Consider the following 25,470-nt stretch of genomic DNA (forward strand, 5'->3'; position numbering starts at 1 on the left):
CTTTTTACTTTTCATTTTGTGTTAGTGTAGTATAGTGTAGTGTTCATAGGGTACAGTCACACGGGCGGGGGATTACAGCGAGTTTCCCGCTGCGAGTTTGAGCTGCCGCGCAAAATTTGCTGCATCGCAAACTTGCAGCCTGATAATCACTGTAAGCCCCCTGCCCATGTGAATGTACCCTGTACATTCACAGGGGGGGAACCTCCAGCAGTTGCAAAACTACAACTCCCAGCATGCACAGTCTATCAGTGCATGCTGGTAGTTATAGTTTTGCAACAGCTGGAGGAAAACAGGTTGGTAAACACTGAGTAAGGAAACAGACAATGTTTCCCAACCAGTGTGCCTCCAGTTGTTGCAAAACCAAAACTCCCAAACATTCACAGGCATGCTGGGAGTAGTAGTTCGGCAACATCTTTAGAGCCAGATGTTACCGAACTACAACTCCCAGCATGCTTGGAGTTGTAGTTTTGCAACATCTGGAGGACTACAGTTTGCAGACCACTAATACAGTGGTTCCCAATCTGTGCCCTTCCAGATGTTGCAAAACTACAACTCCCAGTATGCCCAAACTGTCAAGGCATGCTGGTAGTTGTAGTTCTGCAACATCTGAATGGCCAGATGTTACAGAACTACAACTCCCAGCATGCCTGGACAGTAAGGGCATGCTGAGGATGTGTAGTTTTGCAACATCTAGAAGGGCACAGTGGTCTCCAAACTGTGGACCTCCAGATGTTGCAAAACTGCAACTCCCAGCATGCCCAGACGCCAAGGGCTGTCTGGGCATGCTGGAAGTTGTAGTATACAGGGTCCCATTACAGCAATGCATGTCGCTTTACGGTGACGTGCATTGCTGTAAAGGGCCCGACCGCGGCTGAAGATCTACTCACCTGTCGCCGCCGCCGTCTTCATCGCCCGGATCCGGGTCTTCAGGGACGAGGTAAGTACCGGGGCCGGTCCCCAGCACTCCCCCGCCCCCGCCACATCCTCCGGTCTTCCTCCCGTCCTCTCCGGACTTTCAGGGGCCGGGCAGGAAGTAACCGCCCCCCCCCCCCTGTGATTGGTCGGTTAACTAACCAACGGATCGCAGGGGGTCGGAGGAGGTGGCAAGCTTGCCACCTCGCTCCTAGTCTTCAGCATGGTCCTGGCTGTCTGTGACAGCCGGGATCATGCAAAATTACCGGGCGGTCAGGTCCCAGAGACCCGATCAGCCCGGTATCGCCGCAGATCGCAAGGGCGATTTCCCCTTGGCCCCCCTCGGCATGGCCCCCCTACATGGCCCCCCTCGGCATTTGCCCTGGATGTCTGCTGAAGCATTTCAGCAGGCATCCGCTTCCGATCTCTGCCCGGCGCGCGGCAGGGACCGGAAACCGCCAGGGCGTAAGTTTACGCCCTGGGTCCTTAAGTGCCAGGGCGCCGGGGCGTAAAATTACGCCCTGGGTCCTGAACAGGTTAAGGGGTTAATAAAGAATAGTTTTAAACTTCTACTGGATGAGTGCCACTTTGTTTTCTTTTTCACTTTTCATGACACTAGTGGGCATGCCCAGGCAAAATAAATACTTGTTGGCATACATGCGAGTTCATGTAGATAGCAATTAAATCGGGCCATTCCTTGGCACCCAAATATGCCTAATTACGCCTATTGTGGACACTTAAAAATCAATACTTGCAGTTTATTAGTATGCAGTGCGGGACTTATATAAAAGTTGTTTTCTGCACATTTAAAGCCAGGACAGCAGACAACAACTCCGCCTGTTAAATACACCATAATAAAACATAATTAAAAATGCATAGTTGATGCAAGTTAAAATGCATAGTTGATTCAAGTTAAAATCAAACATAGCAACATATAACATTCTATAATATACTATAACATGTTTGCAGTTTTTTTTAATATGTTTTAAGATGTATGATTGTGTATTTTTTAAAGGGGTACTCCACTGGAAGACATATTTTTTTTTTCAACTGGTGCCAGAAAATTAAACAGATTTGTAAATTACTTCTATTTAAAAATCTTCCAGTAATTATTGTTACGCCGAGCGCTCCGGGTCCCCGCTCCTCCCCAGAGCGCTCGCAGCGTTTTCCTGTTCGCAGCGCCCCGGTCAGACCCGCTGACCGGGAGGGCTGCGATAATGTCCCTAGCCGGGATGCGATCCGCGATGCGAGACGCGCCCGCTCGCGATTCGCATCCCGGCCCGCTTACCAGACTTGTTCCCCGTCTGTACTGTCCCGGCGTGCGCAGCCCCGCTCCCTAGGGCGCGTGCGCCGGCTGTCTGCGATTTAAAGGGCCAGTGCGCCGCTGATTGGCGCCTGGTTCTAATTAGTGTGTTCACCTGTGCACTTCCCTATATAACCTCACTTCCCCTTCCCTTCCCGGCCCGCTATATAACCTCACTTCCCCTTCCCATCCCAGCCCGCTTACCAGACTCGTTCCCCGTCTGTACTGTCCCGGCGTGCGCAGCCCCACTCCCTAGGGCGCGCGCGCCGGCTGTCTGCGATTTAAAGGGCCAGTGCGCCGTTGATTGGTGCCTGGTTCTAATTAGTGTGTTCACCTGTGCACTTCCCTATATAACCTCACTTCCCCTTCCCTTCCTTGCCGTATCTTGTTGCCATTGTGCCAGTGAAAGCGTTCCTTGTATGTCCCAAGCCAGTGTTCCAGACCTCTTGCCGTTGCCCCTGACTACGATCCTTGCTGCCTGCCCTGACCTTCTGCTACGTCCGACCTTGCTCTTGCAAGAGCACAGGAGAGAGCACAGAGGAGTACTATCAGACAGGGAAGAGCACAGAGGAGTGCTATCAGACAGGAGAGAGCACAGAAGAGTGCTGTCAGACAGTAGAGAGCACAGAGGAGTATTGTCAGACAAGGAAGAGCACAGAGGAGTGCTATCAGACAGGAGAGAGCACAGAGGAGTCCTATCTGAAAGGAGAGAGCACAGAGGAGTCCTATCAGAGAGGAGAGAGCACAGAGGAGTGCTATCAGACAGGAGAGGGCACAGAGGAGTGCTATCAGACAGGAGAGAGCACAGAGGAGTGCTATCAGACAGGAGCAAGCACAGAGGAGTGCTACCCCACCCTCCCTTACTGGACTTTGTCCATGCCTGTGCTTCAGCTTGAACAAAGCCATGATTTTGTAAACCATGGTTTCTATAAAAATGGAATACATGTATTATGCAGTATATTAGAAAGGTTAATGTTTTGCCAAGATGTACAACATATAAAAAGTTTTTTAAATCTGACAGTGCTCATTTAGGAGGCAGAGATTGTTTGAACTAAATTAATTTCATACCACTTTTAAACGTTTTTTAGTATGTCTTACAATTAGCCATGATTAAGACTGTATTGATCGAAACCTGTTGGAATTGTTTACATTATTGCATTTCCCGCGGTTTGATTGTTATACATGTACTAGAATAAAGCTACAAATTTTTACCTCATTGGATCTCAACTTTTTTCTGTACGTCTCAGAAGTTCTTGGCTGGATCTATGAATCTGTGAAGGAGGAGAAGATAATCAGGTGGGGAGGATTAATTGCTGAATAGAATAGAGTGTTTGCTAATTTCCTGCAAATTGGACTGAATTTGTCTCTTTCATTTTTACTTGTTTTTGGTAGACTAGCTATAAGTTTTAAACTCAATGACATCTTATTAAGATAACACTAAACACTGGTTTCATGCGAGTAAACAGAGTCTATAACTAGAGAATTATGAATCGAATCTGACGATTTCATTTCAATTCGTTATGAATTTCATGAAAATTTTGATTTGTAACGTATGTGAATATTGCCACGATTCTATCGCGCTAATCGCTTAATTAAACTCCATTTAGCGCTGTCCAGGCTCCAGGGCATGTAAAATGGCGGATCCACATGTGACGACATGGGGCAATGAATCCTGGGAAGTCGGGAACAAGGGTAGGCGGGATGACCCTGAATCACATGCAGGATGCAGCCTATCAGCAGCCAGTCAGCCCTGTGATGTCACAGCCCTATATAATCGGCAGCCATATTGCGGCCAGTCACTTCATCCTTACACTGCAGAGAGATACATAGGGACAGAGAGCCCTGTGTGTGTGTTACACAGAAAAGCTTTTTCCAACAGCGATTTACCTCCTAGTCAAGTCAGCGTTCTGTTGGACAAAGAGCAGTTTGCTTGTCACAGTAAGGCATGCTTACTGCAGCGATCCACCTCCCAGTCACTGTCTACAGCATTTTATTATAGATAGGATCAGAGAGCAGTGTGTTGCACAGAAGAACAGCAGCGATTCAGCTCAAGCACAAATCCTGGCTAGAAGCACTGATAGGGAAGGGAGTTAGATTGAGAAAGTGCACTTTTGGCTGTAGTACACAGCGACTGTGTGCTGCACCACTGGTGTCTACTGCTGGTGTTGTGCACAAAAACTTTTTAAAGCGTACTGTAGTGCATTTTTCTGCCCTCATAAGTTCATACCACATACGTAGATCCGTAGATCTAAGTGTTGAACTATTTTATTCCTGTTAAAGTTTCAAGGGCCTAGATCAGTGGTTCTTAACCTTGTTGGAGGTACTGAACCCCACCAGTTTCATATGCGCATTCACCGAACCCCTCTTAACAGCTTAATGACCATGGATGTGTATACACGTCCAGGGCGGATGCACGTTCCCGCACCAGGACGAGTATACTCGTCCATGGTTCTCATGAGTGCTGCACAGTGCACCCACGAGATCGCAGCAGGGACTCGGCTGTATCACACAGCCGGGACCCTGCTGCACTGCCGGGACTGAAGTAAACTTCAGTCCCGGCAGTTTTAACCCTTACAGCCGCGGTCGGAAGTGACCGTGGCTGTAAGTGTTATGGCAGAGGGAGGGGGCTCCCTCTGTCTTCCCTGCAGCACCTCGCATCGCGATCGCGGGGTGCTGTGTCTAATACGCGGCTCGCCGGGGCCTGCCGCACTGCCGGGAGTGAAGTTCACTTCACTCCCGGCAGTTTAACCCTTACAGCTGCGGTCAGAAGTGACCGCGAGCTGTAAGGAGTTTGACAGAGGGAGGGGGCTCCCTCTGTCTCTCCTGCAGCACCCCGCAACGATCGCGGGGTGCTGCTTCATACCTGGGCAGCCGGGGGTCCTACAAAGACCCCCAGGTCTGCCCTGGCTATTGCCTGTCAGGACGTGCCAGAGGCACATCCTGATATGCTGCCTGCTAGTGAAAACTGGCAGGCAGCATATAACTTCAATGCTTTGGAATAGTAAGTATTCCAAAGCATTAAACAAAAGTGTAAAAAAAAAAATTTATAAAAAGTGTTAAAAAATTGTTAAAATAAATAAATAAAATAAATACAAAATGTAAAAAAAGTGTAAAAATATTTTTTTTAAAAAGTGTAAAAAAAGGAAAAAAGTGTAAAAAAATTTAATAAAAAAAAATCATGTTTATTAAATAAATATAATAAAAAAAATGCATAATGTGTGGGATCACACAGCGGACATCCGCAGCATGTAATATGCTGCGGTTGTCCGCTGTATGATCCTACATATTATGCATTTTTGTGTAGGATCACAACAATGAGCTCCCTGCTGCGGCTAGGTAGCTTTGTGCGTGCACTCATTGCGGCGGATTTCCCGCCAAGCGGACATACTGAGCTACCCAGCTGCAGCAGTGATCTCGCTTCCGCGGTGTGAAATACTCTGCGGATGCGCTCCCTCTGTAATAGTGATGGGGGGAATTACCCCATCGCTACAGGACGGGCAAACACTGGCTCTGCTGGGGGCCCCGGGCCAGCTCGGGGCCCGGAGCAATTGCTTCGTTTGCCTGTCCTGTTGCGACCTCCCCCACCGAACCCCCGAGACTTACTCACCGAACCCCTGGGGGTTAAGAACCACTGACCTAGATACTGTGAAAGGCCAGGCAAAAGTACTCACCGGCTGGTGTTGTATCCAAAAACTTTTTTAAACGTACTGTAGCACATTTTTCTGCCCTCATAAGTGCATACCACAGACGTACATCTAAGTCTTCTACCATTTTGTTCCTGATAAAGTCTTAAGAGCCTAGGTACTGTGAAAATACAGCCAAAAGTACTCACCGGCTGGTGTTGTTCACATACTTTTTTAAGAGTAGTGAAGCATATTGTACTCCCCTCATATACGCAGTAAGTATGTCAGGCATAGAAGTGCAAGGACATGCACAGAGGAGTGGCAGAGGCCTAAATACATCAGGCGCAGGCAGAGGTCACAGCAGACTAGGGGCGAGTGGCAGCAGGAGTCGCAACAAGAGGCCTGATCTCCCTGTATCAGCTAGCGGTTGTGTCTCGACCAGCAACCCATCTGCCGTCATCGATTGGTTAACATGGTCATAAACTTCATCACAAATGACATCTTATACCCCCAATCAACAGTCGGTGGATTCCTCAGGCAAAACCCTCAGATGGCATGTCCCGGAAACTGTCCCTGTCATCCCATTGCCTCTGTCCTATGCTGTTCCCTCCCCTAAAGAAGTATCTTATGCTGTGGGTTCAGCTCCCCTATTCAGTGAGTCTGATCTCATAGAGGACAGTCAGCAGCTACTGCCCAGTCAAGAAGTGGAGGAGACATACGCCGCTTCCCCCGCTAGGAGGGCAAGTAGTGATGAGGAGAGTGACGTGGGAGGCAGTGTTGCCAGGCTTCAGGGTCCTGAAGCAAACACTGTTGAGGAACCTGAGGAGGACATCAGTGACATGCAGACACTTGTTGATGATAATGAAGCCGATCGCAATTGGGAGCCGGGTGCAGAAGGGGCTTCATCATCATTAGGAGAAGAGAGTTGCAGGTTGCCCGTGAGGCAGCAGCTGAGCCAGCATGGTGGTAGCCTGGTTGGCAGTCAGCATGGTGGCAGAAGTGGAAACTCTGGAGCCAAATGTGCCCGGGGGAGACCACCTGCTTCGTGGCAGCCTACCTTCCCGGGAGGTAGTAGAACAGGGGTTCCTGGAGACGACGGCAGTAGCAGTCAATTAGTGCGGACTGTTGGTGGGAAAAACAGCTACTCGGCGGTGTGGCAGTTTTTCATCAAGCATCCGGGGGAGGTTCACATGCAAGATATGTCGGCAGAAGGTGAAGCGTGGCCAGGGTCCCAATGTTGGTACCATGGCCCTGCATCAACATATGCTTCTCCACCATAAAGCGGCCTGGGAGAACCGTAGCTCCGATGTAGTGGTCCAGCCTGCTGCATCACCCAGTGGCACGACACTCCCTCTTTCAGCCAGCCAAGGCTCCACTACCTCAGCCGAATGGAGCTGTGTGTCATACCCTCCTTCTGTCGCTCCAGATGCTCCTGCTCCTCCTACTTTTAGTCAGCCATTCCACCAACAATCCATCGGTGAAGCCATGTCCAAGAGACAACAGTATGCGCCCACTCATCCAATGGCGCAGAAGCTGAATGTGCTCCTGTCCAAGTTGCTAGTGCTGCAGTCCCTCCCTTTTCAAGTGGTGGACTCTGCACCTTTCAGAGAACTGATGGCTTGTGCCGAGCCGAGATGGAGAGTGTCAAGCCGTAATTTCTTTGCGAAGAAGGCAGTACCAGCCCTGCACAATTTTATGGATCAGTGGGTGGGCCAGTTCTTGAGCATGTCGGTGTGTACCAAAATGTACGGCAGTGCCGACGTCTGGAGCTGTAACTATGGTGAGGAACAATACACGTCCTTTACGGCTCACTGGGTGAATATGGTTCCTGCACAGCCACAACACCAACTTGGACAGGTCACGCCGCTTCCTCCTCCATGCTCTCAGGCCGTTGGTCCTGTGACAGTGTGCGACTCCATCTCCTCATCCTCCACCGTGTCCTAAGCCTCCACTGCCCAGACAAGTCTCAGTGACCCTTCAGCATACCATGTGTGTAAGGCACGGCTGTGTCACACTGTTCTTTACATGGTTTGCCTTAGCGAACGAAGTCAAACAGGGGAGGAACTGCTAAAAGTAATTTGCAAAGAAATCGGAGCATGGCTTACTCCACGAAAACTGGAATTGGGAACCATGGTGACTGACAACAGGAAGAACATCTTGCATGGGCTGCGACTGGGAAGGCTGAGCCATGAGCCCTGCATGGCACACATGCTCAATCTGGTTGTCAAGCTGTTCCTGAAGTGTTCCCCCCATTTGCAAGACATCCTAACAATGGGAAAGAAACTTTGCATGCACTTCAGCAACTCGTACACTGCAAAGCACACCCTCCTTGAGCTGCTGCGTCAGAACGGTTTCCATAAACATAGTCTGATTTGTGACATTGCCACACATTAGAATTCCACCCTCCATATGTTGGACCGGCTGTACGAACAGAGAAAAGCCATCACCGATTTCTTGATGATCCAAGGGGATAGGGGTACTCCCCTGTGTAACTTCAATGTGAATCAGTGGCAGCTCATACGTGACACCTGCCATTTGCTCAGGCCCTTTGAGGAAGCCACATTATTAGTAAGTCGCCAGGACTACGGGATAAACAACATCATTCCACTGCTTCATTTCTTGGAAACGATGGCTGGTCAGGGCACTGGAGACGTGGCGCCTACATCCCTGTGGGGGCTGAACTGGAGGAGGAGGAGGGGAAGGAACACAGTGGAGCACAGTTTAAGTCTCGCAAAATGGCCAGTTTTTCTAGTCATCTGACAGGAGAGGAGGAGCAGGAGCAGCCAGAGGAGCTAGAGGGTTATGAGGAAGGCGAGACAGAGGACCCAGACACACCGTGGCAGTATGCAGTGGAGATGGAGGCAGGGAGTCCCTCCGAGTCTCTTGCACAAATCGCACGATGCATGCTCAGTTGTTTGCGTAGTAACCGCGGAATTGTCACCATTAGGCAGCGGGATGACTTCTGGCTCTCCACCATATTGGACCCTCACTACCGCCACAAAATGGGGGCCTTTTTTACACCCACTGAGAGGAAGGACAAACTGACCTACTACAGAGACATCCTACGTAGTCAGTTGGCCAATGCTTATCGGCGCCATCATCCATCCTCTCGCAGGTCTGATTCGGGGGGCTCTTGGCAGTCACCTTCCACTGCCATGGCTGCTGGGGAGGGGTGAGGTAGCAGGAGCAGTATCAGCTCCTTCAGCAGCAGCCTGATTCTACAGTCGCTGATGAGTACCTTTCTTCACCCGCATAGTGAAGCAACTCATCAGCATTAGGTAGACCTGAAGCAGGACCTGAACCAGAAGGTGGTTGCATACCTTGATATGCCCATGCCAACACACCTTGAAGATCCGCTGGACTTCTGGGCAGCCAAACTTGATTAGTGGCTGCAACTAGCAGAGTTTGCCCTGAAAATGCTGTCCTGCCCGGCCAGTAGAGTGCCATCAGAGCGTATGTTTAGGGAAAACTCGTCTGTCCACGAAAACTGTGGAGAAACTGACCTGTGTGAAGATGAATCAGGCATGGATCAGCCAGGATTTCCACCCACCAATGACTTTCAGGACTCCTGATGCTGCTGCTGCTGCCACCTTCAGGCTGTCTCATTCTGACACTATATGTTCTCCTCATGCTGCCGCCACTTCCACGCTGTGTCATTCAGCCACTATATATTATCCTCATGCTGCCGCCACCTCCACGCTGTGTCATGCAGCCACTATGTGTTCTCCTCATGCTGCCGCCAACTCCAGGCTGTGTCATTCAGCCACTATATGGTCTCCTCATGCCGCCGCCAACTCCAGGCTGTGTCATTCAGCCACTATATGGTGTCCTCATGCTGCCGCCAACTCCAGGCTGTGCCATTCAGTCACTATATGTTCTCATGCTGCCGCCAACTCCATGCTGTGTCATTCAGCCAATATATATTCCCCTTATGCTGCTGCGACCTCCAGGCTGTGTCATGCAGCCACATTGTGTTCTCCTCATGCTGCCGCCAACTCCAGGCTGTGTCGTTCAGCCACTATATGGTCTCCTCATGCTGCCACCAACTCCAGGCTGTGCCATTCAGTCACTATATGTTCTCATGCTGCCGCCAACTCCAGGCTGTGCCATTCAGCCACTATATGGTCTCCTCCTGCTCCTGCCAACTCCAGGCTGTGTCATTCAGCCACTATATGGTCTCCTCATGCTGCCGCCACCTCCACACTTTGTCATTCAGCCATTATAAGTTCTACTCATGCTGCCGCCAATTCCAGGCTGTGCCATTCAGCCACTATATGGCCTCCTCATGCTGCCGCCAACTCCAGGCTGTGCCCTTCAGCAACTATATGGTCTCCTCATGCTTCTACCACCTCCAGGCTGTGTCATTCAGTCACTATAGGGTCTCCTTATGCTGCCGCCACCTCCATGCTGTGTCATTCTGCTACTATATGTTCTACTCATCTTGCCGCCAACTCCAGGCTGTGCCATTCAGCCACTATATGTTCTCCTCAAGCTGCCGCCAACTCCAGGCTGTGCCATTTAGCCACTTAATGGTCTCCTCATGCTGCCACCATCTTTAAGCTGTGTCATTCAGCCACTACATGTTCGAACTATGCTTCTGCCAACTTCAGGCTGTCCCATTTAGCCACAATATGTTCTCATCCTGCCACCACCTCCACGCTGTGTCATTCAGCCACTATATGTTCTCCTTATGCTGCCGCCAACTTCAGGCTGTGCCATTTAGCCACTTTATGGTCTCCTCATCCTGCCTCCATCTTCAAGTTGTGTCATTCAGCCATGAAATGTTCTACTCCTGCTGCCGCCAACTCCAGGCTTTGTCATTCAGCCACTATATGGTCTCATGCTGCTGCCAACTCCAGGCTGTGCCATTCAGCCACTATATGGTCTCCTCATGTTGCCGCCACCTCCAGGCTGTGTCATTCAGCCACTATATGGTTTCCTGATGCTGCTGGGCCTGGGACATTATCCAAAAAAAATCATGGCAGCACTAGCTACCATAAATCTTCAATTTAAATTTGAAAATACATCTTTTAATCTTAGGGATTGTGAAGCCCTATTGTCTCATTATACTGCCTCCAGCTCCAGGCTGTGTCATTCAGCCACTATATGGTTTATTGATGCTGCTGGCCCTGGGACATTACCTTAAAATCTTTATGATCGCTCTAGCTACCATTAGTCTTCAATTTAAATTTTTTAATTCATCTTTTAATCTTAGGGATTGTGAAGCCCTATTGTCTCTTCATGCTGCCGCCAGCTCCAGGCTGTGTCATTCAGTCACTATTATGGTTAACTGATGCTGCTGGGCCTGGGACATTACCCACAAATTTTTTATGATCGAAGTAGCTGCCATAAATGTTCAATTTAAATTTGAAAATTCATCTTTTAATTTTAGGGATTGTGAAGCCCTATTGTCTCCTCATGATGCCACCATCTCCAGGCTATGTCATTCAGGCACTATATGGTTTACTCATGCTGCTGGGCCTGGGACATTGCCTAAAAAATTTTATGGTAGCACTAGCTACCATAAATCTTCAATTTAATCTTCTGGCACCATAGGGGCTTAGTAAATGCGGCATGCCCCCAGAGCAAAATTTGCTTTCAAAAAGCCAAATGTGACTCCTTCTCTTCTGAGACCTGTAGTGCGCCAGCAGAGCACTTTTCACCCCCATGCGAGGTGTTTTCTGTATCGGGAGGAATTGGGCTTCAAATTTTGGGGGGTATTTTCTGCTATTACCCTTTTTAAAAATGTAAAATTTTTGGGAAACCAAGCATTTTAGGTAAAAAATATATATATTTTTTTTACATATGCAAAAGTCGTGAATCGCCTGTAGGGTATTAAGGTTCACTTTACCCCTTGTTACGTTCCCTGAGGGGTCTAGTTTCCAAAACGGTATGCCATGTGTTTTTTTTTTTTTTTTGCTGTCCTGGCACCATAGGGGCTTCCTAAATGCGGCATGCCCCCCAAAAACCATTTGTCGCTCCTTCCCTTCTGAGCCCTCTACTGTGCCCGCCGAACAATTAACATAGACATATGAGGTATGTGCTTACTCAAGAGAAATTGGGTTTCAAATAAAAGTAAAAATTTTCTCCTTTTTACCCCTTGCAAAAATTCAAAAATTGGGTCTACACGAACATGCGAGTGTAAAAAATGAAGATTTAGAATTTTCTCCTTCACTTTGCTGCTATTCCTGTGATACACCTAAAGGGTTAATACACTTACTGAATGTCATTTTGAATACTTTGGGGGGTGTAGTTTTTATAATGGGGTCTTTTATGGGGTATTTCTAATATGAAGACCCTTCAAATCCCCTTCAAACCTGAACTGGTCCCTGAAAAATAGTGAGTTTGAAAATTTTGTGAAAAATTTCAAAATTGCTGCTGAACTTTGAAGCCCTCTGGTGTCTTCCAAAAGTAAAAACTCATAAATTTTATGATGCAAACATAAAGTAGACATATTGTATATGTGAACCCAAAAAAAATATATTTTGAATATCCATTTTCCTTACAAGCAGAGAGCTTCAAAGTTAGAAAAATGCTAAATTTTCATTTTTTTCATCAAATTTTGGGATTTTTCACCAAGAAAGGATGCAAGTTACCATAAAATTTTATAACTAAGTTAAAGTAGAATATGTCACGAAAAAACAATCTCGGAATCAGAATGATAACTAAAAGCATTCCAGAGTTATTAATGTTTAAAGTGACAGTGGTCAGAATTGCAAAAAACGCTCCGGTCCTTAAGGTATAAAATGGCCTGGTCCTTAAGGGGTTAAGGCCAAAATGGGCCTGGTCCTTAAGGGGTTCAATTAAAATTATTTTAAAAAATCTGCCACATTCAGATGCTCTGCAGCAGTGATTCTAATAGCGATGCCTGTAATCTGCATGTGATACTGAATAACAGTATTATTTCACTAACACAGCACACTCCCTATGCGTGTTAGGACAAGGCAGAGTGTTCTACAACCCTATTGAGCCTCTCTGTAGGCCAGAAATAGCCATTTTTAATAGCAACATTTTTCAGAAATTTACCTCTGCAAACCTAAGATCACATTTCTGAAAGACAACTAAACAAGCAATTGCTTTAATTAACTTATTGTTGTTTGAAATAGCTTACTATTAATCCCAGGGTGTAGCTGTATCTCTGTGAGTAATAATAAGTATAAAACGCAACAGAGCATTAAGACAATTTTGAAGTAGTTTATACAAAGGATGTTTCTAGCCAGTGCCATCTGTCAGATCTTCATGTTATCTTGCCGATAGGAGTAAATAGTTGGTTTTATTAGTTTGATAGTGAGATTATGATAAACATACTTATAAATCCTATGATTATTAGCCTGTAAACATAATTATATGTCGTAAGAGATGTCATCTGGAGAAAACAACATCTAACAAATGTTTTAGAAATCAATTTTAAAAAGTTAGTGGCAGAAGTAAAAACTAGCCGTAGATATGCAATATGTGTCACTGTTGTTTTTATTTAAAAGGCTATTTGAGTATAAAATTGTACTAATATACTAGTATTATTCTAGGATAATAACAATATTTTAATATTTTTCTGGGGCTGTGGTAAAATAAAAGAGGTGACACCTACCCCCTGCAGTTCCTATTGCTGCTCTTTCCAGTCCCCAACTTCTTGTCTCTTCATTCTACTTTTGAGATGAAATGTGGGAGTAGGATCAGTATGTTCAGGAAGTCACTTGCCACAGGTCCTGCTTCAATATCTCGACTTGGAAGCTGAGAGCAGAGATGAGCAGGAGGTGCAAGTAGATTAAACGGGAGTTGTGGGGTCTGGGGTAGAAACCCCAGCCCCAGCAACATATCATGTTTATTATACTGTTTATCATGTTTATTATACTTTACAGGAGTACTCCAACTTAGTAAAATTTATTCCCTATCTAAAGTATTTGTTACGCCGAGCGCTCCGGGTCCCCGCTCCTCCCCGGAGCGCTCGCAACTTCCTCGCATTTGCAGCGCCCCGGTCAGACCTGCTGACCGGGTGCGCTGCAATGTCTCTCTCAGCCGGGATGCGATTCGCGATGCGGGAGGCGCCCGCTCGCGATGCGCATCCCGGCTCCCGTACCTGACTCGCTCCCCGTCGGTCTTGTCCCGGCGCGCGCGGCCCCGCTCCTTAGGGCGCGCGCGCGCCGGGTCTCTGCAATTTAAAGGGCCACTGCGCCACTGATTGGCGCAGCAGGCTTAATTAGTGTGTTCACCTGTGCACTCCCTATTTATACATCACTTCCCCTGCACTCCCTTGCCGGATCTTGTTGCCATTGTGCCAGTGAAAGCGTTCCCTTGTGTGTTCCTAGCCTGTGTTCCAGACCTCCTGCCGTTGCCCCTGACTACGATCCTTGCTGCCTGCCCTGACCTTCTGCTACGTCCGACCTTGCTCTTGTCTACTCCCTTGTACCGCGCCTATCTTCAGCAGTCAGAGAGGTTGAGCCGTTGCTGGTGGATACGACCTGGTTGCTACCGCCGCTGCAAGACCATCCCGCTTTGCGGCGGGCTCTGGTGAATACCAGTAGCAACTTAGAACCGGTCCACCAGCACGGTCCACGCCAATCCCTCTCTGGCACAGAGGATCCACCTCCAGCCAGCCGAATCGTGACAGTATTGAGGATAAGTGTCTGATCGCGGGGGGTCTGACTGATGGGACCACGTGCAATCTCCTGCCCAGTGCCCTGGCTCTCCTTATGAAAGGAGCTGTGTCGAACAGACAACTATTAAAACTACTAAATCAGAGTATTTCTTTAATATCAACTGTTTAGGATGGAAGGGGAACATTGACATCCTGCCCTAGGTTCTAAATTTCTAGAACAGACTGTTGGTGTATGTTCTTGTCCTCTAATCACCAGATTCTAGACTGCAGTAATAGACTTACTACCTCTACCATGTAATAACTTTCTTTTTTTTTGGTCAGAGGTGGAGTGAGTACATCACATACTGATAACTCAGCAGGAATCCCTATTTATAGCACATAAATGCAGAGCAATGCTCTTTTTTCATAGCGTCAATACCTAGACCTCAAGTATGTCTAAACTGCAGATTAATCAAATATTACTATACACAGCAATATCCGCTTTAATAAATTTGAGCAAGTATAAAGTGTAATTCTTTTCTTACAAACCACTTACCTCCACGATTTAACTATGCACCTTGTCTGCAGCTCAAGGATCCCTCTGGGCACGTCATCCCTTATAACATGATATTCGACAGGGTCCTTTCACTTTTTATACCATTACTACCCATCATATGTTAGTGAGTGATATGATTGTCAAGTCTAGTTTTCTTCTTCCTAACTCATATTTATTCCCTTTTCTTAGATGTGAACCCTGTGCGCTGTACCTGTGCTTATTTTGTTCAATTGGTTGTGAATTTTACATGCTGAGTATTATGTGTTTGAATAATAATGTTTAGTGTTGAGCGGCATAGGCCATATTCGAATTTGCGAATATTCGCGAATATATGGACGAATATTCGTCATATATTCGCGAATATTCGCATATTCGTTATATTCCCGTTTTATTTTCGCATATGCGAAAATTCGCGTATGCGAAAACTATCATATGTGCATATTAGCATATACAAAATTAACATACGCGAAAATACGCATATGCGAAAATTAGCATATGCTAATTTCGCATATGCGAATTTTCGCACGCCAGTCTCACACAGTAGTATTAGAGCTTTCTTTACACCACACAAGCTGGAAGCAGAGAGGGGTGATCACTGTGATGTGTACTGTGAGAAAAAAAAAAAAAAACGAATATTCGTAATTACGAATATATAGCGCTATATTCGCGAAATTCGCGAATTTGCGAATATGCGATATTCGCGAATAATATTCGAATTGCGAATATTCGTGAGCAACACTAATAATGTTGTGTACTGAATTACCTTCAGTAAAGAGAGTTTAAAAAAAGAATGTGCTTTTATAGTATTCAAACAGCATACATTTATTTTCACACAAATTCTAGTTAATGGAAGTTAATGACAACTGTCATACCAGACATACAGTTATAATAACCACTGTGCAAAGACCAATATTACCACACTGTGTGTATATATATATATATATATATATATATATATATATATAATCATAGATTGTAATTCAACACAGGTCTTATTCACCTGGTCTAAATTTCCCTGAAGACTTCTTCAAGACTAGTTTGCTGCCTAGACATTTTAGTTTCCCCACTCTTCCAAAAATCTCTTTACATTATCTCCACCTACCCCCAGTTTTATGGCTGTTGCAGCCTCATTTACCCCAATTACTCTACATACTGTGCACAGTATTCCTAAATATGGCACCTCAGATATAGTACTTTTATGGTTACCTTAAAATAATTGCGCCACAATAACAGGACTGAGAAAAAGTGTGCAAAAAATTATAATGCAAATCATCGTACACGAGTGTCCAGGCTGTAATAGTGCACCACGTTTTAAAAGTGTCATTTCTTGTACCTCACAGAGAATACCTTCGTAAAGTGAAAAAAAAAATATTCAATGTCCAATACAGTTTTAGTAAATGACCCCCTCATGCACAGCAATAATATCACTTTTGTATGCCCATATACTTATCTTTACCATAACTCTGCCTCTTCAAAGAAATGTCCCATTTCTAATACAACACAATAATAATGACCCTTTTTGTGCCCCTCACAAAAATCTTTCCCCTTTGTGCCCACCTATTAAGTAAGTAAATAATAATGCCCCCTCCCTAGAAAGTTATAACACCCACATTGTGACCCCCCCCCCCCCCCCCCCGAAACAGTAAAAATCCCACCAATGTGCCCAAAAACAAGAATGTGGGCCCACATAATAAAATGAGCACATTTTTGCCCAAGAAAAAAATGGTACTCACCGTACCCCAATCCCATGATAAGGACAGCAACTGATTTCTTGCCAGTAAAGTAAGCATCCACATTAAGGGGGTAAGATATAGTGACATACTATATACTTCAGGGATGCTGACATTCTGTGTGCACGAATAGAGATCCATTCCAGCTCACTGTGTAATCCTGTCTGCGACCCGGACTAGCATATGGCAGCACACATCTAGCAAAATGCAGGAAAAAGGGTAAAAAGTCCAACGCAGCTATGTGCCAAAAATCTTCACTTTATTGTTTTAAAAATAGTGAAGGAATTTAGGGAACAATATAGAGAAAGGATTGAACGAGAACTGGTAAATAGGTTGTGTACCCTATAAAACCTTAGAGAAAATTGTAGTAAAAAGAAATGGTGAGAATGTTCTTAATATATCCAATCAGTATAAATATAGATATCAAACCTATAGCTATTGCTTATAGCTATTGAAAAAGGAGCAGAGTACACTCTGAAACACGTCTAGCCTACTACTACTGCAATACTGCCACGATAGGTTACCCAGGACTACTTCCATACTATTCATTTTAAGACAGAACTATATCTCGCCAAGTTCACACTCTAGCACGCAAAATACATGAGGAGGACGTCGCCCGCACCATCTGCAAGACATCTCCGACTTCAGACAGTGCTTACAGACCTCTCCCTCCCCAGGGTTCTCCGGCAACAGCAGATCGCTAACTGGACAGCGATACCACTATCCGGCTGGAGCCACAGCAGGATAAGTGCAAGAGCGCCGCGGGACTGACACATCGGGATCGGTGAGCGGTGCATAGCACCTACCATTTTGCCCCACAGGTTTCCTTTACAGGTTTCCACTGTACCACCAACAGATACATAGTCTCCAGTAAAATTATCTTCAGAAAACGGTGCACAGCACATACTGTTTCTCCATTACAGGATTCCATTATACCACCAACAGGTACACAGTATGTAACTAAGAAAAATACCCTGCTTTCCCAGGATCAGAAAACTTGGGGGCAAACCCCTATATTGATTGTTTTTTTTAGGAACTGTGTAATGGATGTATATGTATATATGTGTGTGTATGTATATATATATATATATATATATATATATATATATATTGTAAGGTTTCCACTTTGGGGATAGCTCTGGGATCGTCCCGGACACTGCCACGGGACACTTTCCTCTCAATAAATCGGCAGACAACAGTTCATGATCCAAGTCTGGCACCTTGTCAGCTTTATTTATACAGGTTGCAGGAGAAACAAACAAAACGCAGGAACCAAAATAAAATCCTAGACTGTCTAGTCACTGACTACACATGTCAGTATGCCCTGACTACTAACTGGTGAGCTACCCTCAGCCAGTAAAACGTGCCTCCTGCAACATTTTACTCACAGTTCACACCAGTTCTTCGACCACTCAAAGCTCTGGCTGTGTGTTTCCTCAACAAGGCCTGTGTCTCCCCCTTACAGCCAGCTTACTGTTTCCTAGGGAGAGCCCAGATCACACTGAGTCTCTTCCTTATAAAGACCTCCCCTCTCTGCTGACTCATTAATTAGGCCTCAGGTGAAGGTTTCTCCAAAGTGAGCCAAGGAAATACACCCTTTCCTTGCCACTTTATCACATATCCACTGGGAAGGAGCACTTGTGTTTGAAAGGCAGAGTCCATCTGCCTTTCCTTCTTCTTTGACAACTTTTGTCCAACAGACTTTGGATGCCTTGACCTCTTTCTTCCGTACTCTCACTAGCCACCAAGTACAAGTCTCCCGGTCACCTTTGACCAACTCCCTGCCAGGGGTTCCACTCCAGTCACCCCTCTTCACCACCAGGTTCCTTACCCTGGTGTGCGCAGGGCTCTTGCCACTAAGTAGGGAGAAGACAGATGTCCCACCCTTTGTCTTCTTCTGTCCTTGGCTTGCCGGACCTCTGCTGTTATGTTAGGTCTAGGCTCTGCTTCAGAGAATCTTTCGGCTTCAGTGATTTCATTGACCACCATCCTTATCTCTGTAGCTTCAGAGGACCTCCCACACGGTTTCACCTACGTCACAGCCTCAGAGGACTTCCCACACGGTTTCACCTCAGTCTTAGCTTCAGAGGATTTCCCACCTGGTTTCACCTCAGTCTTAGCTACAGAGGATTTCCCACCTGGTTTCACTTCAGTCTTAGCTTCAGAGGACTTCTCACATGGCTTAACCTCAGTCTCAGCTTCAGAGGACTTCTCACATGGTTTCAACTCATGGCGTTCAGACTCCGCTACTTTTAAAGAAAGCATCCCTGTATCCAGTAGCTTTTGCCTCAGAAACCTTTCTTTAGCCAATTCCACAATAGCTTGGTCTCTGCTCACTGTTAGGACCTTCATGTCCTCTTCCATCTTTAAATATTCTCGCTGCTCACTCTTGAGCTTAGCGGAGTTCATCCTCTCACTGTTTAGCAACTCTGTCAAGTCCCTGACAGTATTTTCCAGAGTTAGCAATTGTTCTCTCAACTGCTCATTGTCCGCCAGCAGAGCCTCTTGTTCGTAGAGTTGCGTTCCCAGCAAACCCAGGGCAGCTGCATGGGACCTACTTGCCATTTTGTTCTGCGCTTTATGAGCCATCATCACTTTCTCTCTCCAGCTCTTCCATGGTTACCAGCATGGGCAGCACATTGAACACATTTTATAAGTGGTCAGAAACTTGTAAATAACTCATGAAAGAATAAAGTTACATTAAAACCAGGCACATCATTGTTTTTCTTGTGAAATTCCCAATAAGTTTGATGTGTCACATGACCCTCTTCCTATTGAAAAAACAAAAGTTGGATTCAAAATGACCAACTTCAAAATGGCCACCATGGTAACCACCCATCTTGAAAAGTTTCCCCCCTCACAAACAGGAAGTTAATATCACCAACCATTCCCATTTTATTAAGGTGTATCCATATAAATAGCCCACCCTGTAGATCTAGAATCCATAATCTGTAATGTTATTATTCTCCAAAAATGCATCCAGACCCCTTTTATATTCTTTTACAGAGATCACCATGACCACCTCCTCTGGCAGAGAGTTCCACAGTCTTGCTTCTCTTATGGTAAAGAACCCCAGTCTGTGCTGGTGTAGAAACCTTTCCTCTAGACGTAGAGGATGCCCCCTTGTTATAGATACAGTCCTGGGTATAAATAGATCATGGGAGAGATCTCTGTACGGTCCCCTGATATATTTACCGTATTTATCGGCGTATAACACGCACTTTTTAGGCTAAAATTTTTAGCCTAAAGTCTGTGTGCGTGTTATACGCCGATGCCCCCCCAGGAAAGGCAGGGGGAGAGAGGCCTTCGCTGCCCGCTTCTCTTCCCCTGCCTTTCCTGGGGTCTAGAGCGCTGCTGTTGGCCCTTTTCACCCCCTGGTTATCGGCGCCGCTGCCCGTTCTGTCCCCCTGACTATCGGTGCCGGCGCCGATAGCCAGGGGGAGAGAAGCGGCGCCGACAGCCAGGAGGAGAGAAGGGGCAGCGGCACCCATTGCCGGCGCCGCTGCCCCGTTGCCTCCCCCCATCCCCGGTGGCATAATTACCTGAGTCGGGTCCGCGCTGCTCATCTGCTCCAGGCCTCCGTCGTTGCTATGCGCTGAACGGCGCGGCGCATTACGTCAGAGCGCCGCGCCGTGCATAGAAACGACGCTGGTCCCCAGCGTCGTTGCTATGCACGGCGCGGCGCTCTGACGTCATGCGCCGCGCTGTTCAGCGCATAGCAACGACGGAGGCCTGGAGCAGCGCGGACCCGAGCAGCGCGGACCCGACTCAGGCCTGGAGCAGCACGGACCTGACCCAGGTAATTATGCCACCGGGGATGGGGGGAGGCAACGGGGCAGCGGCGCCGGCAATGGGTGCCGCTGCCCCTTCTCTCCCCCTGGCTGTCGGCGCCGGCACCGATAGTCTGCCGGCACCGATAGTCAGGGGGACAGAACGGGCAGCGGCGTCGATAACCAGGGGGTGAAAAGGGCCGACAGCAGCGCTCTAGACCCCAGGAAAGGCAGGGGGAGAGAAGCGGGCAGCGACGGCCTCTCTCCCCCTGCCTTTCCTGGGGGTATATCGGGGTATACACGCGCACACACGCACCCTCATTTTATCATGGATATTTGGGTAAAAACTTTTTTTACCCAAATATCCTTGGTAAAATGAGGTTGCGTGTTATAGGCCGGTGCGTGGTATACCCCGATAAATACGGTATATATAGTTATTAGGTCTCACCTAAGCCTTCTTTTTTCTAAACTAAATAACCCTAATTCTGATAATCTTTCTGGGTACTGTAGTCCTCCCATACCCCGTATTACCTTTGTTGCCCGTCTTTGAACCCTCTCCAGCTCCACTATATCTTTCTTGTGCACTGGTGCCCAGTACTGTAAACAGTATTCCATGTGTGGTCTGACTAGTGATTTGTACAGCGGTAGAATTATTTCCTTGTCGTGGGCATCTATACCCCTATTGAGTAACCCCATGATTTTATTTGCCTTGGCAGCAGCTGCCCAACACTGGTCACTACAGCTAAATTTACTATTAACTAAGACTCCCAAGTCCTTTTCAACGTCAGTCGTCCCAAGTGTTCTCCCATTTAATACATAATCTCAGCCCGGATTTTTCTTCCCCATGTGCATAAACTTAGATTTATCAGTGTTGAACCTCATCTGCCACTTCCCAGCCCAAACCTCCAACCTATCCAGATCCATTTGTAACAGTGCACTGTCCTCTATAGTGTTTACCGCTTTACAGAGTTTAAAATCATCTGCAAAGATTGCTACTTTACTATTTAACCCCTCTACAAGGTCATTAATAAATATATTAAATAGAACAGGATACAAGACTGACCCCTGTGGTACCCCACTAGTAACAGTCACCCAATCAGAATAAGTACCATTAATGACCACCCTCTGTTCCCTATGACTGAGCCAGTTACTTACCCACTTGCACACATTTTCCCCAGTCCCAGCATTCTCATTTTATGGACCAACCTTTTATGGGGCACCGTATCAAATGCTTTGGAAAAATCCAGATATACGACATCCAGTGATTGCCCCTGGTCCAGTCTGGAGCTCACCTCCTCATAAAAGCTGATCAGGTTAGTTTGACAGGACCGATCCCTCATAAAGCTATGCTGATATGGAGTCATACATTTATTTTCATCAAGATACTCCAAAATAGCATCTCTTAGAAAACCCTAAAACAATTTACATACAACATAGGTTAAACTAACAGGCCTATAATTCCCGGGGTCACCTTTTGACCAATTTTAAAATATTGGTACCACATTTGCCGTGCGCCAGTCCTGGGGAACCGTCCCTGTTCAGAGTCCCTGAATATTAAAAATAGGGGTCTGTCTATTACATTACTTAATTCCTTTAGAACATGGGGGTGAATGCCATCTGGACCTAGCGATTTGCCTATTTTGATTTTTTGTAGGTGGCACTGTACTTCTTCCTGGGTTAGACAGGTGACCTGTACTGGGGAGTTTACCTTATCTCGCTGTATTTCACCTGGCATTTCAATTTCTTTGGTGAATACAGTGGAGAAGAATTTGTTTAATATATTTGCTTTTTCCTAATCCCCGTTTATAATTTCTTCCTCATCATTTTTTAAAGGGCCAACACTTTCATTTTTAACCTTTTTGCTATTGATATAGTTAAAAAAAACATTTTGGGGTTAGTTTTACTTTCTTTGGAAATAAATCTTTCTGTCTCTATTTTTGTGGCTTTTATCTGTTTTTTATTTTTACATATTTTACATTTTGCTCCATAGCATTTTAATGCTTCTTCACTGCCATTCTGTTTTAGTAGTTTAAATGCTTTATTTTTGTCATTTATTGCCCCCTTAACATGTTTATTCATTCATATTGGTTTTCTTTTATTTCTGACCCTTTTATTCCCATAAGGTATATACATCTTACAGTGCGAATTTAAGATATTTTTAAAAATCTCCCATTTAATGTCAGTATTTTTTTTTTTAGGACATTATCCCAATTTATATTGTTAAGGGCTTCTCTGAGTTGATGAAACTTTGCCTTCCTAAAGTTCAATGTTTTTGTGGCCCCTCGAGAGATTCCCTTATTGAAGAACAAGCTATAATATATTATATTATGATCACTATTTACTAGGAGTCCTACTTGCACATTAGTTAGTCTATCAGGTCTGTTGGTTAATATTAAGTCTAGTAGGGCGCCCCCTTTGGTTGGGCCCTGCACCATTTGGGACAGATAATTGTCTTTAGCTATAGTCAAAAACCTGTTTCCTTTATGAGATTCACAGGTCTCAGTTTCCCAGTTGATATCAGGCTAGTTAAAGTCCCCCATTATTATCACATCATTCTGATTTGCTGCCTTGTTTATTTGCCTCAGTAATTGCTCTTTTGGCTCTTCCATTATGTTTGGTGGCTCATAGGAAAACCCCTATCAGATTTTTTTTATTTTCATCTCCATATCTTTCTACCCTTAATGACTCCACATTATCATTTCCCTCCCATGTATCCTCCAGCAGTATGGCCTTCAGACTCGATTTCACATAAAGACAAACTCCTCTCCCTTTCCGTTTTGTCCAATTCTTTCTGAATAGACTATAACTCTGTATGTTGACCGCCTAGTCACAGCTATTGTCCAACCACGTCTCTGTTACACTCACTATGTCATAATTCTCCTCAGACATCAACCAGTCCAGTTCCTCTGTTTTATTGGTCAGACTTCTGGCATTATTCAACATGCAATTTAAAGGTGTATGTTTTTTCTTCCTATGAAGCCTATCCCTATTAACTATTCTAACCCCTCCCTGTGCTCCACCTCCAGGTATATTAATAAGTCCCCCCTCTCTATCTACACTATCTTCCCCCTAAACATTGTAGGTTCCCTGCCCCCCAGTCCCTAGTTTAAACACTCCTCCACCCTTCTAGCCATCTTCTCCCCAAGCACAGCTGCACCCTCCCCATTGAGGTGCAGTCCGACACTACAGTAGAGCCGGTATCCGACAGCAAAGTCAGCCCAGTTCTCCATGAACCCAAACCTCTACTTCCTACACCAGCTTCTGAACCACTTGTTTACCTCCCTAATCTCCCGCTGCCTCTCTGGTGTGGCTCGTGGTACAGGTAATATTTCAGAAAATATTACCTTGGAGGTCCTTGCCTTAAGCTTCCGGCCTAAGTCCCTGAAATCATTTTTAAGGACACTCCACCTACCTCTTACTTTGTCATTGGTACCAATATGTTCCATGACTGCTGGGTCCTCTGCAGCCCCACACAGCAACCTGTCAACCCGATCCGTAATGTGCCGAACTCGAGCGCCAGGAAGATAACACACTGTTCGGCGATCCCAGTCTTTGTGACAGATCGCCCTGTCTGTACCCCTAATAATTGAGTCCCTCACTACCAGTACCTGTCTGGCTTGCCCTGCACTCCTCCCTCCCTCCTTACTGGAGCAGACACTCCCCTGGCGGACAGAGGCAGAGTCCTGCTGCAGTACTGCTAGCTCTGAAATGGCATCCCCCTCATCTGCCAACAGGGCAAACTTGTTGGGGTGTGCCAGTTCAGGACTAGCCTCCCTGACACTTTTCCCTCTCCCCTGTTTTTTAAATGTAACCCAGCTAGCTGCCTTACTGTCCTGCACCTCCATCCCACTATCCTCCCCCAACTCTACCCCAGAGAGTTGCAAGCAGCGAAGAAGAGGAGCCAGCACATATGGGACTAAGCGCAGAGAGAAGCACGGGGAGGCACTACAGTACCTACTGACAGCAAAGCCTGCAACGGTGGTGCTCAGCCAAATAGAAGACTAACATTCAGCAAGTCAAAGGAGCAAGAGAGGCGACACTCACCAAGCAGGTAATATTTATTCAAGTAGCGGTGACATCACACAGGCTACAGGTGGTTGAGCTGCTGTGGTGGACAGGGTTGCCGGAACATGTTGTTTTGTGCCGCCCGCGCACTTCCTATAGCTGGAAAAGCCAAAGCAAGTACTCTCTACCCCAGAGAGTACTTGCTCAGTGAGCAGGAGACTCCTCTCCAAGTTGTCAATGCATCCCAGTGTTGCCAGTTGCTCCTCTAGATCCAGGATCTGGGCTTCCAAAAGAACAGCTCGCACACATCACACACAACAATATGCACCCTAAAACTGCTGTTCAAGGATTGGATACATTGTGCAAGATGCACACTGGACTGCCTTTTCCAACATGGAGGCCATACTAGAGATGGGGATTACAAAAATTAACAGTAAAAAAAACAATCAAATATTTCAATTAAACTCCCTGAATTTAAAGGCCTTCTCACTTTTATACTTACACTCACTTGTATACTTCACACTCTTGTTTACAGACACACATTCACTAGAACAAACAATGGCTTAGTGTACTTGCTTTTATAGTTACCAGATATCACCTCTCTCTTTATTTGCCTGGAAGTGAATGCAAACTATTTATTTATCCATAATATGCATTTATCTACCTTTATCTAGCTCATGTCCAGCTGGTTCCAACACCCTGTCCAATACCACATCATTCTCAACGTCAAACTCCTCATCCTCCATGCCACTCCTCTCTGCATGGACTTCTTGGGCTCCTTGTTCCCCGTCAGCATGGCCACCTTGACGCCTTACAGTTTCCACTAAGCCTACCACCACCAGTCCTGCTTGTGCTGGGCTTGACCACAAATTCTACCTCCACCACCTCGCCAACACACTCCAAAGCTTCACTGTCCCCACACAACTCCTCGTGGCCAGTGCTATCCTTCTGCGTAGCAGTAGAGGGGGGGGAGGGGAGGCAAAGCCAGAGATGAGG

The 25,470-nt window shown here is 46.2% G+C and overlaps 1 long non-coding RNA gene across 1 annotated transcript in view; it reads right to left on the minus strand.

The window, feature by feature from the left end:
• Positions 1-1,662: 1,662 nt before the first annotated feature.
• Positions 1,663-25,470, minus strand: part of LOC130310514 (uncharacterized) — a 47,492-nt gene continuing 23,684 nt past the window's right edge. Inside the window, exons 2-4 of the long non-coding RNA XR_008859031.1 lie at positions 13,427-13,569; positions 3,428-3,486; positions 1,663-1,749 (exon numbers count right to left, since the gene is read on the minus strand). This is a non-coding gene — a long non-coding RNA (uncharacterized LOC130310514). The remainder of the gene's footprint in view (positions 1,750-3,427; positions 3,487-13,426; positions 13,570-25,470) is intronic.

This window comes from Hyla sarda, chromosome 1, assembly GCF_029499605.1.
Source record: "Hyla sarda isolate aHylSar1 chromosome 1, aHylSar1.hap1, whole genome shotgun sequence".
Taxonomy (NCBI): domain Eukaryota; kingdom Metazoa; phylum Chordata; class Amphibia; order Anura; family Hylidae; genus Hyla; species Hyla sarda.